The sequence below is a fragment of the Pinus tabuliformis genome, chromosome 9, assembly GCF_031772625.1.
Source record: "Pinus tabuliformis cultivar Carrire ecotype Pingquan chromosome 9, CPIR1, whole genome shotgun sequence".
Lineage (NCBI taxonomy): Eukaryota > Viridiplantae > Streptophyta > Pinopsida > Pinales > Pinaceae > Pinus > Pinus tabuliformis.
The window spans coordinates 1,395,286,206-1,395,305,587 of record NC_142307.1 but is presented as its reverse complement, the minus strand read 5'-3'; positions in this window follow the sequence as shown (position 1 = coordinate 1,395,305,587).

Below are 19,382 nucleotides of genomic sequence, written 5' to 3'. Positions count from 1 at the left end.
TAATAACACAGGATTTCTAATGGCATAAACTCTATTAAGCTGTAATACAACAAGTTCAGAATCTAACCTCACTATCAAACGTCGAATTCCAAATGAAATAGATTCGGATAATAATTCAACCACTGCACTGTATTCTGCAATGTTATTCGTTGTTTGACCGAGGCTTACCCCATGCATAGAAACTAACTCGTCAGAGGGCGAATAGATAACCCAAGCTGCGGAAGAGATATTCCGTGTACTACGACAAGCACCATCAGCAAATCCAATGTATGTTTGGAGAGGCGTCGACATCTACAATATCAAGAGTAAAACCAAGATAAGCCAGAATAATGACGAAAAACCACACTCGCTAAGCTAAGCACACTGACTAAACTAACACACTTGCTAGCTAGAAAAGAAATCTAACCTATCTAAAAATTTCTCCATCCACCATTTTAAGCATAATACCTCTTTAGGTAAAGTCCATTTCTGGGTTTACCCAAAGAGTCCCCATCAAAATCAACTAACTCATAAGCCCCTTTTGCTAGCTTTCGCTTTACAATGTAGGGCCCATGCCACATGGGAACGAATTTTCCGGCACCTAGCTTATCGTTAGCTTGATCATATAATAGTACTAGGTCTCCTTCCGAAAAACTTCGAGGGGTTACATTTTTATCGTACTGAGCTTTCATTCGTTTCGCGTGAGTCTCGATAGCTAAAGTAGCGTCACGTCGAGTCTCATCTAATTTAGCCAAGTATAATAACCGTTTCTCCTCTTCGGAAGTAGCTGGAAGTAATTCGACAGCCATTTGAAGTGATGGGATTTCGCATTCAATAGGTAACACAGCTTCTAAGCCATAAACTAGCTGGAAAGGGGTGAAACCTGTTGAATTTTTCACTGAAGTTCGATATGCCCATAGCGCCGAAAATAACATGTTATGCCAATTCGTTCGATGGATACCAATGATCCGTCGAATCATGATGACTAGAACTTTGTTGATTGACTCAACCAAACCGTTGGCTTGCGGATAATAAGGAGTAGAGCTATCGTGGCGCAAACCAAGCTGGCTTGTAAGCTCAGTCATCATGACGTTTCGAAAATGGCTCCCATGGTCAGTAATGATTGCTTGTGGGACACCAAACCTAGTTATGATATGATTGAATACGAAAACTGCAGCTGTCTTGCCGCTTGCGTCGAATGTAGGCATCGCCTCGGCCCATTTTGTAAAATAATCAACCGCGAGGATGATATACGCATGCCCCCCGGCCGAGTGAGGGTTACAAGTAATAAAGTCAATGCCCCATTTGGCGAATGGACCAGCGGCAATTATAGGGTGGAGAGGAGCAGGTGGAGCGCGCATCTTTCGATCAAACACTTGACAGTTGTGGCATTTTCTGACGGCAAGGATACAATCTTTAAACATAGACGGCCAGAAATAGCCAGCGCGCAACACCTTCTGAGCTGTGGCATACCCAGACATATGACCGCCACATGCTCCAGAGTGACAATCATTCAAAACTCTCTCAGCCTCTTCGTGAGTTAAACAACGTCGAAAAACTAAGTCTGCCCCCCGGCGATAAAGTGTATCTCCAATAATTCTGTATTGCTGGGATCGAAACCGAATTTTTCGACGGTCTTCCTTGGAAGCTTCAGGCCGAAAGGTTTGGGTTTGGAGATAGATGATTATATCCCCATACCACGGATCTAAAGTGCTAATAAGAAACAAAGATTCGTCCGCAATGGACTCCTCTGCCACAGTCTCTGTGTCAGCACTCGGGAAATCACACATCAATTCCGCAAAAACTAAAGATTTCTTAGACTTGGACTTCTCGAACTCCAAGTCGAACTCTTGCAGGATAACAATCCATTTAGAGTACTTGCCCCCTAGCAGTTGTTTTGTCAAAATATAAATCATAGGGTTGCAATCCGAAATAACTGTAGTTTTGCGGAGAAGAATGTAGTGACGAAAACGCTGGACAGCTTGAACGGCTGCCAGGGCCAATTTCTCCACATGCGAATATTTTAACTCAGTGGGATTTAAGGTTCTACTAAGATAATATATCACATGCTCTGCTTTGAATTCATCTTCTTGAACTAACACCATTCCAATGGTGGAATGCGAAGCTGCGAGGTATAAGAAGTAGTCCTGGTTGTAGTTGGGAGGATGCAATAACGGTGCATGGGTCAACGCGTGTTTAAGTGCATCAAAAGATTGTTGGGCAATCTCGTCCCAAAAGAATTGTGCGTTCTGTTTCAACAACCGTGTAAAACCTTTAGTGACCTCGGCGTAGTTTGGGATGAATCGGCGTAAAAAGTTCGCTTTCCCTTGCAAACTTTGGAGTTGGCGCAAACTCGAAGGAGGAGGCAATTTGATGATAGCCTCGACTTTCGAGGGATCGACGCGAATGCCGGCTTTTGAAACAACAAATCCCAGCAATCGACCTGTTTCTATACAGAAAACACACTTGTGGGGATTCAACCGAATTCGATAATGCCTACACCTCATAAAGATTGCTCGTAGGTGGACAAGGTGATCAGCTCGATGTAAAGAATGAGCAGGCAAATCATCGAGATAGGGTTGCACAATGTGCTTGATGTCATGAAATGCATAAGACATCGCCCGTTGAAAAGTGGCCCCGGCATTCTTAAGTCCAAAAGGTAATTTGCAATAAGCAAATGTCCCCCATGGACAAATGAATGCCGTTTTTGGTTGATCGGCAGGTAGAATATTGATTTGATTATAGCCTGAGAAACCATCCATGAAGGAAAACATCTCACTTCCGGCACAATCATCAATAATTTGATCGATATAAGGCGTAGGATAGTTGTCTTTTGGACAAGCTCGATTGATATCCCTATAGTCGATACAGATTCTTATTGTTCCTTGTTTTTTATTGACGGGAACAATATTCGATACCCAATCCGTTAACGGGATCGGATAAATGAAACCTGCTTTCAACAGCTTTTCGACTTCTGCTTTAATCGCAGCCGCTTTTCGAGGGTGAATCTGACGCAACCGTTGCCGAATGGGTTTAGCATCCGGGTAGGTTTTGATTTCATGAACAACAATGGCAGGATCAATTCCCGGCATTTCCTCGTAAGACCAGGCAAACACGTCGCGGAATTCTTGGAATAGGGCCTTGTAAGTTTGGATTTCTTCTTCAGTACATGCGGCACCTATATGAATGTTCTCCTCGATTCCGGGCTTCACTGAAATATCAATGGGAATAGTACGAGAAATATTCCCTAAATTCAGCTCTGAATCAGAATGTTTCGTTGGATCCTGAGCGTCTTTGACATATTCAGCGGTAAAGATAGATGAAAAATCATTTTCAAATGCATCATCCTTAGGTAAAAACGAAGATCTGTGATGGAGATCTTCCCATGGTAGATCATCTACACTTAGGATTTCGCGAAGTTGTTCGTCAGATGACACTTCTTCGGGAAACGTTATCCGTTCTAAGGGTGAGGTGAAAAGTGACTCTTCACTGACCACATTCATTTGGTCGGTTTCGGTTGAATGAAAGTCGGTAAAAGACATAAGAGCTTCATAAGCAATCTCATACGGACTCAACGGCATAACATCACCGAGTGAGTCTAGCTCAGAGTCAGAGGGAACATACCAAGGATCATCATAAATAATGTTTTCTGACGTGATCATATGAATTGTTGCAAACGAAGGGTCTGCATTGAGTGGAGGGAGAGGAAAAGTTCCCAGTAAACCGGAATCCTTAACTAAACCTACACCAATGTCCCTATAAGGGATTGTCGTTTTACCAACATGCTGGATACTTTCTGAAGAGGTTGGGTCGGATGAAAAGTATGTCAGCTGATCAATAGTCACGATCTTACCGTTATGTGGAAACTTAATGACTCTGAAGACCGATGAAACGACCGCTGTCATAGCATATGACCAACTTCGACCCAAAAGAAGGTTGTAGTCTAGAGGGGCATCAACCACTTCCACATCCAGACTAACGGTTTTACCTTCGACCCCTATAGGCAATTCTTGTAGAATACCAAACGGACGGAACCCACGGCCATCAAAGGCCTTAAGGATGGTGGGGGATTGGTTCAACGAAGGAGAACCAAGCGATCTCCAACATTGAATCGACATAATACACGTAGAAGCTCCCTCATCAATCACAGTCCGATGAATAGGCCTGTTTTTGACTATCACTGGAATTTGGAAAGCCATTTGATGGGGGAGACGCGGTGTACTATTTTCTAGATCAAAGATCATTAGGTTCGGGTCCTGAACATCGACAGCTCCGATAGCCGACAAAAGCAATTTTCGTTGCGCTGGACATGATTGCAGCACTTCGAGTGCCGACATTGCTGAAGGTGAAACAGCTAAGTCTTCAACAATGTTGTAATTCTGGGCTGCTCTCGCATGTGGATTGAAAGCAGACCTTCGAAGTACACCCTTGGCGGGCGGCTTAATCACTAAGTCTGGGTTAGGTTTTTCGATCTGTAGTGGATCGGAACCAGGAGCTGAGGTTGATGGGTTAGAGTGAGAAGATTCTGCTTCCTTACCATCAACAGGAGCCTTACTACCATAATCTTGCGATCGAGTCGCAATCCTGACATGAGACATCATCAAAATGGGTTCTTCACTGGCATTCGAAGAAGAACCTATCATCTTATTCTCCTGCTCTGGAAATGGATTTTTTAACACAGCAGGAGTGGGAGAACCTTTGACTATTTTCACTACCTCGGCCCGATGAGGGCAATCTCTCGTAAAATGATCTTCTTCACAAATGAGACAAGGATATCGAGGTTTGCGTTTTTCGTCATTGGTTTCCGACTTTTCCGTTTTCTCCTTTGGAGCCTTGTCTGCTTTAGCCTTCTTCTTTCCTTTCTTCTTTCCACCGTTTTTTGATTTGGCCGTAGATGACTCTACAGCGTGAATGTCGGCGGTAAGTTCAGGAGGAGAAGACTCTCCTGTCGGAGAATCAGGCAAAGTGATAATTGGAGTATTTGAAGTCTTGGAAGACTTCTTCTTACTCTTCGTAGTCACGATACCAATCATACCATCAGCGGCATGAGATCCCGAAGGAGCAGCAGCGATTTGGTTTGACTTTGGAAGATCCGGAATTTTCTCGTGTAACGTACCCGACTGAGTGTAAACTAAGTCAAGGTATTGTGCCTGAGCAATGACTTGCTCCTCAGTAACTACTCCGGCCTTAGCTACATCTTCAGTAATTCTTGGTAATAATGATTTGACAAACCATTCAGCTAAGATTTGGTCCGGGATAAAAACTTTCACTAATCTCCTTCGACGTCTCCACTCATGAATGTGATCAGAAATGTACGTGGATGTCGATTGTTTTAGCGAAGTTAATAATTCTGTACCATTATCGTATCTGACTGGTAACTGAAAATGAGTTAAGAACGAGGTAGCTAACTGGCTAAAGTTGTAAAAAGAGGCCCGTGGTAACTCAATGTACCACTTGGCTGCGAGACCAATGAGTGTACGCTGGAAAAGACGTAAGCGGATGGAATCATCTGAGATGGAATTTGATGCACACCAGAGGTGGTAAGTCATCACGTGATTAGACGGATCCTCTCCAGACTTACCTTCGAACTTGGGTATATCGCTGGGCAACTTATTTGGCATTGGCGGCCAGAACTGAAGATATTGAATTGGATCGTTCGTTAGGCGCGTCAAGTCGGGTAAATCTAAAGTCGCAATAAACGGTAACTGCCGGTTAGGATCTCTAAAACTCTGAGTCACAATACCAGCCCCAGGAGGAGGATATCCAGGATAACTAGGAACAGGAGTCGCATTTGGGATATTATATCCTCCTGGAAAACCAGGATTAACCGGACCGTACTGGGGTTGCTGAGGTTGTTGATAAGTGTACCCAGGATACGGTTGATACTGGTAAACCGGTTGTTGGGCAGCTTGCCCAGGTTGATACTGTCCCTGGTACGGAGGTTGAACAAATTGAGGTTGAGTAGTAACAACCGTACTTGTACCAGGTTGGCCTGCAGGCATCTGGACTGTGGTTTGAACCGTAGGTCCAGACAACGGTACAGATGTCTGAGGAGTGGTTACAGGGACAGTAGAAACCGGAGCTGCCGATACTCCAGAAGTAAGCATGGTAGATGAAGCGGTAGTTGCTGCAGCCGTGTGAGGTGGAGTACTAGGTGCAATTGGCGGCTGAGTAACTACGGAAGTTACAAGGGTCTGAACACTTGACTGGACAGGTTGCGGTTGCTGGGGTGGACCAGGAACTGCAGGTTGTCCTGCTTGAGGTACCGACTGTTGCGACATCTGTTGACCCTGTGACGGATCCCATGTTAACATTCCAGGGTATTGACTCGTAACAGGTTGAGGATACTGAGATCCATAGCCGTATTGAGGATAGGGTTGATAACTGTAAGGTGCAGTCCCATATGATTGCCCTTGAGGTGGTTGATAACCTTGACCAGGGTATTGACCCGTAGGTTGATAACCTTGAGGTAAATACGAATACTGGGGTTGACCTTGACCTTGAGGTTGGTATCCTTGAGGTTGATACCCTTGGGGTTGATACCCTTGGGGTTGCCATCCTTGAGGTTGCCATCCTTGAGGTTGATATTGATACTGAGGTTGACTTTGGGGTACATATTGAGGCTGGGGTTGATACCCTTGAGGTTGCCCCCCAGTCACGAATGAAGTACCTTGAGGTTGCCCCCCAGGCATTAACGAAGGTTGCCCCCCAGGCGGTAATTGGCCACCTTGAGGTTGGTTAATGGGAGTTGAACCTGACATCATATAAACGTCACCTATACTCAATGGTACATTACCACTGTTTCCAACTAATAACCCATGATCAACGGGTTGAGGAGATGCTCCCGCAAAGGTACCAGAAAGTGATTGATACCCAGTAGGAACAGAAGGACCGCCATGTAAAAATGATTCAGGACTTTGTGAAAACACAGATGACTGACCAGACATATTTACAGGAGAATGAATTCCTCTAGGTGGAAAAGGAGTACGAGGTGTAGAAAAACCTACTGAGTTGTCTAAAAAATTGGTTAATGCAAGGTACCAAGATTCACTTCTAGGAGGACTGTAAAAGATGGATTCACGCTCCCTTAGATCAAGGGTAATTAGATCTTCAGAATCAGAAACGCCTATTTCTTCCTCTGGAACAAGTTCTTCTATAGCAATTAATCCAACAGGAAGATTTTCGGTGATAATTCTTTCTATTCTTGGTGAATCAGGAACACTAGGAGTTGGAGTAACAGGTTCGGAAATTTCAGGTTCTTCGCCTGTTTCACTGGCAGATGAAAAACTACCAGCAAGCTCGGAAACTGTAACAGCTTCGGGATTGTAACCTGTTTCTAAACTTTGGTAATCTGGATGGACTACCAAGGAAGATTCTCCTTCTTCAGGTGAACCTACTCTACTGCCACTAGGAGGAGTTACAAGGACCTTTAACCCTTCTAAATGACCCGGAATGTCTTCAGGAGATTCACCCCGCGATTTACGGAGTTTTCTTAACAAATCTATTCCGGTAACAATCTCAGGAGACTTGCCCCGAAGTCTACGGGACTGTCTCGGTAATTCCGCCACAATTAAAGATTTTAACTACAACACACGAAAACAAAGTAAAAATTTCAAATCAAACCACCTAAAGTCTTCTAAAGAACCAAACAATTTGAAGCACACGCCTAAATAATCTAGAGCGTCAAACCACACACAAACAGTAGTCTTCCGGACCAAAAGCGCTAGTTGGTGATGAAATCCAACCTCGCAGGATTCAGTACAGAAATGGCGGGTGGAACAGTTACCCCGGCAACCTGCTTAATGAATAGACTGGACCAAGTTCCTCCACTTTAACCGTCTCGAAGTGAAGCGAACCCCCCAGAAAATCCAAGTGAGTATAACCGACGTCTGCTCCAGGTACAGTGGGACCTTCCCTCCACCGTCACCTTGGGTAGAATCCTAGATATTATGGCCACTAAGGTTACCAATCACAACAATTACACCTGGGGGAACAGTCTAAACTCCGACAGCACGCAAGGGCAGAGTAGCAAGCTCCAATCCCCTTACCGGCTCCTTGACAACAATCCAAGGTTTACCGATAAGTGACCCCTGGCTCCTCGACAATGGTTAATCCGAGGTTTACCGTTTGTAATACGTACTGCCTGGCGTCGTTCCCAACGAGGGAGGAATGATCCCCTCACTGGTTCGGACACGAGCTCGTGCTTCTCCTTTAAGAGGAGCTTTCCCAGAATGTAACTGAAACAATTGGATTTGTTCTACTCAAGATAGACTATCTGTTTGGTTTTGTAGTCTTGGAGAGTTAAGTACTCACCTACTCCAAGACCCTAGCCTAAGCTATGTTGGTGCTTCAGAGCCCTAGAAAAATAAAGATTACTAGATTGATTTTAATTTAAGCGTTACTTTTAAGGTTGTTTCTTAAGTCAAAAGGTGATGGAAGTGAAACCAGTGGTGTGTTGACTCGACTCGAAACCACTACAAAATGCACCTAGATGATTTACCCACTACTTTACTTTTTCGATGAATTGCTTAACTAAAAAGTTGAGAGAATGCAATCTTTATAAAAGCAACTTCTTAATTGAAGACAATCAAAGAAACAATTCGTTTTTCTTTTCCAAGCATAAAAACATAACCTCTCTTTACATGCACGAAAAAACTCTTTTCTTCTTTCGAAAACAAAAAGCTACTTGAAACAAGACTTTTTAAGAAGATGTTTTTGTATTTTTCTTTTAATAAAGCAAATAAATCTAATATAACCAAAAATCAATCTTAACAACTCTTAAAATCTATGAAAATGCACTCATAAGCAAACTAAGGGCAAATTTACTCTAAGCAATCTTAACGAGGCCAAAACTAACAATGATTATTTCTAAGGTGTTTTACTTGATCACAATCAAATCAAGGACTAGCTTATTGCAGAACCAAAAACTAGCCAAAACAAAACTCTAATCTTTTTGTTCTTTTTGTAAAATGGAAATCAATACTTTATAACAAGCAATTCGAAATTTGACCCAAAACAACTTAAATGGCAAGCTGCTCACACAAGGAGACTTTACGACAGGTCCGACCTCTAAGAAGGTTGACTAACCAGAGAGATCTAAGGCTGGACAACTTTCTACTATCAAAGTCACTACAAGACCTATTCAAAAATCAAACCCTAGGTCTAAACTTCGTTGAAAACCACTAAAACACTCAAAGCTCACAAAACAAGTTCAGGTGAAAATTCTTGACAGGGTACTAAAGGATCTGGGCAGAAAACACTAAGGAAAATCAAAATCTAAAAGCAATTTAAAGCAAAAAATGGAATTTTCTTAAAGTTTACAGGAAGACGCAGGCAACCCGTTGAACAGGTGCGGGCCCGCTCTGTGCAGACGGCAACAGCGCGTCCAAAGACGCACTGTGCAGAACTCAGAGGGTGCGTCTCTCTGGAAAAATGAAGAAAAACCAAATCTAACTAAATCTAAAGCTAAGCCACCCAAATACTAATTCTCACAGTCAAAAACCAGAAAATAAAAATGATTTTCTCAAAGCAAAGTTCACATAAAGGAAAAGACTCTCTCATTAATGGATTCCCCAGTGGAGTCGCCAATTTGTCACACGGAATTGGTCAAGGGTGCGGACACAGCTGACCTTCCTAGAAGTCTAAGACATTCTAATGACAAACAAGACAAAATGGAGTGATCTTTCTCTAAATACACCTTTTACAACATGAAAACTACAAGTGTTTAGGCTTACCTTATTCCAAAACGCTGTTGTTGAAGTCCGTTCTTGACGATCCGGATGAGCTCCTCCTTCAAGTCAATTCCTGCAACCACAAACAATCAAACAATTACCAAGCACTTGCATTTCATATAATAAAACATATATTCAACATGCAGACCAAGGAACACATGAAATAACTCATTAACACAAGCTATTGAGAAAAATAAACCAGTTTGTATTAATAACGAAACAAAGAAACTCTTACAACCTGGCCTTGGTGTTGTGCAAGTTCCTCCCAGGGTCCATCAAGGGTTTTCCTCTACTTTGACAAAGCTCACCCTCTTCCAAGTAGAATCAAGTAAAGACAATCTCTCCTTACAAAGGCTCTAATGGAAGACCTAAATCCTGCAGCATTTACCCAAAGAAAATGTATAGCTCCAACCTCCCCTCCCTCTGGCTCAATGCCTTTATTTATAGTGCTGTAAAGAGGTTATTCAGGTCCACCATCAATGGGATCATCCCCCTCTTTGGGTGGGATAGCTCCCTCATTGATGGGATAAGTTCCCCCTTAATAGAGATACATGAACCAACTGGAGGCGCATCCATTTCATCAAACCGACCTCTAGAATGTTCTAGAAGTAACCACAAGTAACTTTTTCAAGATAAAACTCGCGCATTTTGCCTTTTACAGAAGGACGCACCTGTCCTTTGACATACAGAGCGTCTAAAGACGCAGACTTTGTGAACATTGTCAGCGTCCCCGCCGGTAAGGCTTGAGAGAACCTGCGACCCCAGAGATAAACATATTTTTTACAAGACTTTCTCTCTTCTTTGAGTTTGAGATGGATAACAGAGGCATGAGACTTTGCCTAAGAGGGTAGCATGACTGTTGATTTGAGCCATACTAACTGTAAGTAGTCAAGGTGACATTTTTTAGTGTAACAGTCTATTACAAGCTTTATCCATTCCAAGCCAACGTTGGGAGGAGGTTTCAATGGATTTTATCACAGGTTTACCCAAGTCTGAGGGAAAGAGTGTCATCATGGTGGTAGTTGGCAGACTTACTAAGTATGCACACTTTTGTGCATTATCACATCCATTTAAAGCCAGTACAGTTTCTACTGCATTTATGGAAACAATTCAAAAGCTACATGGAAACCCAAAGATTATTGTAAGTGACAGAGATCCCATTTTCACTGGAAATTTTTGGACAGAATTATTTTCTTGTCTTGGTACTCAGATAGCTCATAGCTCATCTTATCATCCTCAATCTGATGGGAAAACTAAGATATTAAACAAATGTTTGGAAGTATATCTTCGTTGCTTTGTATATGATAAGCAAACACAATGGATCAAATGGTTGCCTCTGGGTGAATGGTGGTATAACACTTCCTTCCATACAGCAACAAAAATGACCCCATTTATGGCACTTTATGGATATCAGCCACCATCCATCACATCATATTTAAGAGAAAATCCTAAGGTTCAAGCAGTGGAACATCACATTGAACATCAACAACATGTCCTCCAACTCTTAAAGGATAACCTTGTGTTGGCACAAAGTAGAATGAAACAACAGGCAGATCAACATCGCAACGAAAGAAGTTTTGATGTAGGTGATTGGGTACCTATGGCTACAACCATATAAACAAATGTCCCTCAAGCAAGCTAAGAAGGATAATAAATTATCACCAAAGTATTATGGTCCGTACAAGGTGTTGCAAAAGATTGGTACTATGGCATACAAATTGGAGCTTTCGGCAGCGTCTCAAGTGCACCCAGTTTTCCATGTTTCATGTTTAAAAAGGGTTATAGCCGACAAGCTCCCAGTTCAAACAATATTGCCAGAACTTGATGAGGAAGGAAAAATTATATTGGAACCGGAAGTAGTCACAGAAACAAGAACTCGACAGCTACAAAATTGATCAATTTCGGAGTATCTCATCAAGTGGAAGAACTTATCTGCTGAAGATTCCACATGGGAGGATGAGAATTTTATACAGAAGCATCCAGAACTACTCAAGCCTTTAGGACAACACTTTTTTAAAGGAGAGGGGCATGTTAGGTCCCTATAATACTAGTGATTACCCCATTACTATTGTAGTTGTATCCCTTATTAATATTGTTGAGCCCTTATTGTCCCCATATTTTTATTACTGTGCCCCATAGAATCCCTCTATTGTTATTTTTGTGGCTTTATATTATTATTGTTAAGTCAGTCGGGTTATATTGTGACTCCATAGACTCCTATATATAGAAAGGAGGTTTCGTCATTTGAATCATCCAAGAATTTTTCATTTGTGTAATGTAAAGGAGGTTGCCCCCTCGAAGAGGCTGAATTCTAAGGCATTGATCTCTCTTTTCTATCTTTTTGTGAGCTGGTTTCATAACAATCTTATAGGTACGAAACTACGGGGTGGCTGCATCTTTACAAGAGAGATCCAAAATTTGACAACACATACCAGACACTCCTGGAAGGCAAGTGAGTTCCAAATTTTCACCTCCAGGATGAACTATTATGCCACCTAAGACACCTTTGTGTTCCTTCAAGTGAGAATGCCAATATGATTTGGGAGGCACACTATAGTTGAGTCATTGGACATTTTGGGGTAGAGAAAACAATGACAGTACTATAGAATTATTTTTATTGGCCGAACTTCCAAGAGGATGTTGGGAAGTACATCAAATCATACACTGCCTATGTCATTTCCAATCCGACCATTAAGAAGAAAGGCCTATATACTCCTCTACCTACTCCTAGTCGACCTTGGGAATCCATCTCCATGGATTACATGTCCGGCCTTCCTTCTACTAAGCATGGAAACAATTGTGTTTTCGTGTTCATTAATAGATTCTCTAAGATGGTCATTCTAGTGGCCTGCAAGAAGAATATCACAGCAGAAGCCACTATTAATCTCTTCTTTGAATGGGTGTGGGTACACTTTGGGATACCATAGTTCATTATCTCAAATTGGGACAACAGGTTCTTAAGTCCATTTTGATCAAGTCTCTGGTCGATGTTGGATACCAAGTTCACTAAGTCCACGACTTTCCACCCCCAAATGGATGGCGAAACAGAGGTCATGAATAGGATGATCGTACACATTCTGTGCATGTACAACTCAAATCATCCACGCGCATGGGATGAAAGCCTTCCCTATGTCTAACACAGCTACAATGGAGCTCTCCATAGCTCAATTGGCCACAACCCTTTTCAGGTGGGATTTGGATTCTAGCCACTATGTCCCATTAATGTGGCCATATGATTTGTAGCTACTCTAGTAGATTTGACTCATGTCCAATCTGAATCTGAAATGGCTAACAACCTCATTGAGTGTATTCAACACATCCACTAGTAGGTACATGACATATTGGATAGAGCTAATGCTAAGTACAAGCAGCGTCATGATCAACATCAAGTGCCACACAAGTTCTAGGTGGTCAACAAAGTTTGGTTACATTTGTAGAAGGAGCACCTCACTAAGTCCTACCACAAACTTTGACCGCTTTAATATGGGCCTTACACCATCACTAACATTGTAGGGGGAAATTCTATTGAGCTCAACATTCCACCTTTCCTTGGCCTGCACCTAATGTTCAATGTGGATTTCCTTTGACAATACTTTCCACCATTATTGGACACATCACACATTGCAGAAAAACTCACACCAACAGAGGTAAACCAATACTACATGGAACAAGGAACAATTGATTGGATCATGGACACACAAATCAAGAATACTTGCCAAAATGGGATGCTTAAAGTCACTTGAAACCAGTTCCAATTCGTAGTGTTCGTCGTTCTGATTCCAATGCCACTTGAATCACCTTAATCCAACATAGTATGCTAAAGTTACGTGTTCTGAATTTTTTGGAAAACAAATAAAAGTTAACTTGCAGGGTTGACTGGTTTGTTGACTAGGTAGGTTGTATAATGAAATCATCAACTGAGTATGCAGGGTATGGTGTCATATGGGTTAATCCTATGCTAACATGTGGCTAGGTCATACAGGTTGGGTTGGAAGTTTGTGAATGGTTGTTGGTTCTTGAAGTGACCGAATTATAAGGCTCCACATGGCCCAATGAAAGGGTGCCATGTGGCCCTCATTTATTGGCCTAAAATTTTGTAACAGGCCCAAAGGGACTTAGTAGTGTTTGAACCTTTAACCTCCTGCAGAATAATACCAATTTTTACGGTCACACTACGCAAATGGTTCTTTACAAGTATTGAAGCCTAGTCATATCTAAATTCATATTGTTGGCACGTTTATGGAAGGGGGGTGGGAACTTGGCCCCAACCCCAAGTTTCATGGAATTGACATCACCAAGAGCACAATGGAGTGGGGCGGGGTGGGCAGTTATCCCTGACCTTGAAACATACGAGAACCCACATAACCAACGATAGGAGTTATGGTGGTGGGGATGGATAAATAGGCCCCGGTCCCAACAAACAACCATAACCAACGATTGGAGTTATATGGAGGGGGTGGGTGCATAGCTCGGCTCCCCATCTCATTGTTGCCACATGACTCATGTCAGTGTGTAGTTGGAGGGCTTAGCGAAGGAGCATGTGCATAGCCTGTCCCGTGGCCACATGGCACCCACGTGCCCAAGAGCGGGGCTAAGAAATCAGTTCCTAAGGCCTAATTGGTGTGCTTAAACAAATGACATTTTACACCTTTAGCGGGGGGATTCGTGCCAAAAACACGAAAATTTGTCGCTTCACCGAGCCGCCAAAGGCAGGAAGCGTTGCTAGTTTAGGCAATTTTGTCAATTTGTAGGACAAATAATAGGGAAATGGAGAATGAGGCCTAATCTGGTCATTCTTTAGCTATTTTGAGCCCAAGGAGAGCCTAGAGAGCGGTTTGTAGGTGTTTTGGACACAATGGCAGTATAATTTTGCAATTTGAGCTATATAAACTAATGTAATTTTGCAATTTCAGCATATAATTTAAAGGCCCAACATTGAAAGTTGGACTTGGAGATGTAGCCTGGGAGGGGTGAAATTTTTCATCAAATTTCTATTTGTGTGATTTTTTTCATGATCTATTTTTCTCTATTTTATTTATTCAAACTTAACTAAAAACACTAAGTTTATGTGCTTTTGCAAATTGATCCATTGCCCACCAGACATAAACTTACTTGCAAACTTTTTATGAATACTTCAAGTTTTTAATTTCATATCAATTTGGTATCAATGAATGGTTATTTTGAAGGTTTTACTGTGTTTGCAAGTGTTTTCTTGATGCTTAGAAGGTTAAAGTTGAAAAGAGGAGAAGGAGTTCTTGAAGAGAAAAATCCTCAAATTGGTTCAAGGAGGTCACAAAATCCTCAAACTCCACCACTCATGGCACATGAGGAAGGACATAATATGATGTCTAAAGATGAGAGATATTTTAGAAAGGCCTTATATGACATGTCTGAGATTGTGAAAGTTTTGTATGAGGAGAGAACAACAAGATTGCAAGGAGAGAGTTAAAATCAACAAAAAGGTAATGGTGGCAATGGGAGTAAGCCTCCACCACCACCTCCTCCTTCACCTCCATCTTCACCTCCTTCAACACCTACACATACTCCTCCTAGATCTCCAAAATGACATGCTAAGTCTCCTTTGCTTAAGCTTCATGTCAATTTTGAATTTCTTATGTACAATGGGGAAGTAAATGCTGAAAAGTTGGATAATTGGGTTCGTCAAATTTAAGTCTATTGCAGGATTCAAAGGATTAAGGATGATGTGACCAATATCCATCTTTCTTCTCTTCATCTGGAAAGTGCAACTCTCATATGGTGGGAGGCCAAAACTCAAGAAGATTTGGAAAAAAGTGGTAAAATGATCTCTTTTTAGAATGATTTTGTAGCTACATTAAGAAGGAAACTAGATTGAACAATAAAAACAAGCATAGAACTTCTAGTATATTAAAATTTTTATCTCAGCGTGGTGTCATTGATTCAAAATATTAAAATGGAATTATATCTCTCATATTAATAATATTTTCTTTAATGGGTTAACAAAATGGGAAATTATGTCCATTGGGTTGTGGTTTTATATTCACACTTAGATTAGGTTTAATTCTAATTCATTTAGGATGTTGTATATAATAATCACACATTCTTATAATTTTGGTTCAACACCCATCAAAAGTAAAAATAGGTAATTGTATGGAACCTAACTTTAAATTGGTGTTGACTCAAACTAGTGGTGAGTTAATGAGGATCACGAAAGTTAACAAGAAGGTCTTACAATACAAAGATTCGACATTGATCTAGAATTTTTTTTTAGAACAACAAGAGAAATATTCAACTCATCATTAGGTTGGCCTAAACAAGTGACATTTTCATCTTCACTATTTTCCTCATCTATAATTTGTTGTAGACGATATTAAAAAAATAAGAGATTAATAGCAAAACAATAAAAGGAAAATAGGATACGAGCTTCTTGAAACCAACAATTTTGTGTGTTAGTGACATAATTTAGCCTACAAATATGCTTATGATGGCGTTGCTAACATTCTCACTTGTAATTGAGACATTTTTGCAGATTGGACACCCATAATTAGATTGATATGCGTAAGTGCATATGATGGTTTTCAATAAACAAAAAGGTAGATAAAGACATTGGATACAAAGAGGGGAATGCCTTATATTGTAAATATTTAATCAAATTTATAAAGTAGAGTGTGAGAAAAAGAAGTGGCTATGCATGTATTCAATACATCATTGAATGGTAATTGTGGAGTTGTGTCTAGGGAGCATGCACATATGGGATCTATTGCATGATGTCTTAAGAAAATAGAAAACAACCACATTATAAGTTTATGTTGCATTGTGAAATTTGAAAAAGGAATTAAAAACAATTACCTAGTATTATTGTATCTAAGAAGGAAGAAAAAAGAATTATATGACATTTTTACATTTAAAGTAAACTATAGGCCATTATGAAGCCCCTTAGTGGGATGGGTGAATAGACAATAACACAAAGATAATAAAAGCAACCACATTAACATATGATAGAGCACAAACACATTTTGTCACGTTACAACATTTGAAAAATGAATAAAATAGTGTTATCTACCAATATTGCATTCAAGAAAGAAGATGAAAGAGTTATGTCAAAATTTTGTATTTGAAGTATAATAATTGAGATCTTTAAGTTTGGTTGTGATATTCATAAATGAATGAAGGAAGATATGAATACTATGTAATATTATGATAAATATAAATAAAATAATTTTGAATGAATTATTTAATATGGATTTATAAATGTATTAAAGATTAGATATTAATGTCAAACAATACAAAATTTACAATAAAGGTGTTGGAGTATGTAACTCTCACTTGTCTTAATATATGTGTGATCATATTTAATTATTGAATTATTGATTATATTGTGTGTATAGTTAGTTTCTACAAGAAGAAGTGTGTTCCTATTATTTAGGAGATTCTTGAGGCCTAATTGATTTTAGAGATTCTGTCAAAGTAGTTAAGTTCCTAAATTGGCACGTGGTTGAGATATTTTCTCAATTTAGTGATTGTGTATCCAAGATAGTTTTCCTATGTTGAGACAAAGCTCATTTTATTTATATGTGTAACATTATTTGATTAAAGTGGATTTCTCAATACTTTTGTGTGTACAAACATCTCTACTCTCTCATTTTAACATGGTATCAAAGCCGACTTGGGCTTGAATCCCTCAAGAGAGGACCCAAAAAAATAGAGAGTAGAGATGTTTGTTGAGTGTGATTTGGTGTTATGATTTTCAATAGTGTGTTATTTATGTTTTGTCCATGAGAGAAATAGATTTATTGCTTGTAATATGAGGAGAAGGAGACATCTATAAAAAATTATTGACTACCAAAGTGATAAGAGGGGTCGATTTCATAAGGAGTCGCAACCATGTAAATGAGTTATCACAATGTGAAGAAGAAGTAGGAATTGCCTCTAATTATTGAGAAAGAGCAACCTAATCCTAGTCATAAGCCAATTTGGGTTTAAAAGGGAGCCCACATGCAAGATAAGATCATTGCAAGAAAATAGGAGGAGGCCCGATTTGTTGTGCTTCTTTGTTAATGAAAAGGATAGAGGAATGCAAGTTGAATTTGTTCTCATAGTGCTTTAATCTCGTTGGAGCACCTCGGGTTTTGTATTTGAAAGGAGCTATGGATGGTATCCAAACCTAGATGAGGATGAGTGCAGAGAGCTCATTGAATCCATGTTTGAGAAGGGAGCTATTGACATAGATTTTTCGACAATTGATGAGGCACATAAGCACCATGCAATGATTGGCTTATTGTCTTTCCATCTAGTCCATTGGATATTATTTTATTCTTATCCAACTGGTCAAGATGTAAAGGAAATAATTCAATCATTAACTTACTACATGGTGATTAATATTTGTGTTCCGTATGATCCTATTTTTAGATCTCATGTATGACAACCATGGAAAGATGGAGAATTTATAACCACATGGTGAAAGTTAGAATTTGTGGCCAACATTGTTGGAGTTTCTCTTGAAGAGAAAACAAAAGGAAGAGTTGAGGTTGAAACCACATGTAAGGTCTATTTTTTCTTTTAGGTTCACATCAATCTAGATTTGATGAAACATGATTTTCTATGCAAGGTGCTGAATATTACCCGCGTGAGTGATGTGGGGCTTGAAAATGCTAGAGATATGATGTAGAAAATTTGTTTGAGTAAGATCCACCAAAGGATCCATGGTTCAAGGAAGAGGCCAATAAACGGGCTAAATATGAGAACAATGTTATTGGAGTATCTCTTGGGTGTCATTGAGATATCTAGAGAATTATCTTGCAAAAAGTACAGGGAGGATAGCAGATGATATTAATAGCAAGAATAATATCATGGTGGACTTGTTGTGAGGAACAATTCTATGCACTCCATGAACTTATCTTGATGGAGAGTAGCGAGGTAAATTATTTGACCACACTATTGTCCATGGGATTTTGGAATATTCTTAGAATCTACATTTGGGATAAGGATTCCTATCCCAATGGACAATAACGAGGTGAATTATTTGACCTCACTATTGTCCCTAGAATTCTGAGATATTCCTGGAATATGCAATCAGGATAAGGATGCCTATTGATAAAGGACTTAGATTTGAAGACCATAAATTATGCTCTAAGCCTCCATGTGAAGCTTTGTTTTTGTTTTCAACTCCAAGATGTTCCACCACATCTAGAATTGCACATTCTTCACAACCATGTTGTACCAGCCTATGGGGACAATTTCGGGAAATGTTGGGTCCATCAATATCATGAAAATCAATGATAAAAAATGTGGCCTTCGGCCTAACAACAAGGATCATTTAGAGAATGAAACAAAGGATATGATTAGATGGTAAACAATCTTGGCATGTTTTGAGTTATCTAAAGAGTTGTAGATAAGAGGGACAAGAGGGTCACCAATGTTGCTTATCAAACCAGAGACTCATCTAAAGAAAATTTAGAAGAAACATGTTGAAAACAAATGTCAAATGATAGAAAGAGATGCCTATGCTTTTGAAAAATAGTTCATGGATAAAATGATGGTTCTTTCTGTCACAGAAAAACTTGGGGAAACACACCCATAACATGGTGGATAAGGAGAGTGATGTCCATAAAGTTGATGCCCATCATTATTTGTGCAAACACTTATGGTACAATATTACGTTCATTATAAAATTGTTTGTCTATTTTTTTGTTC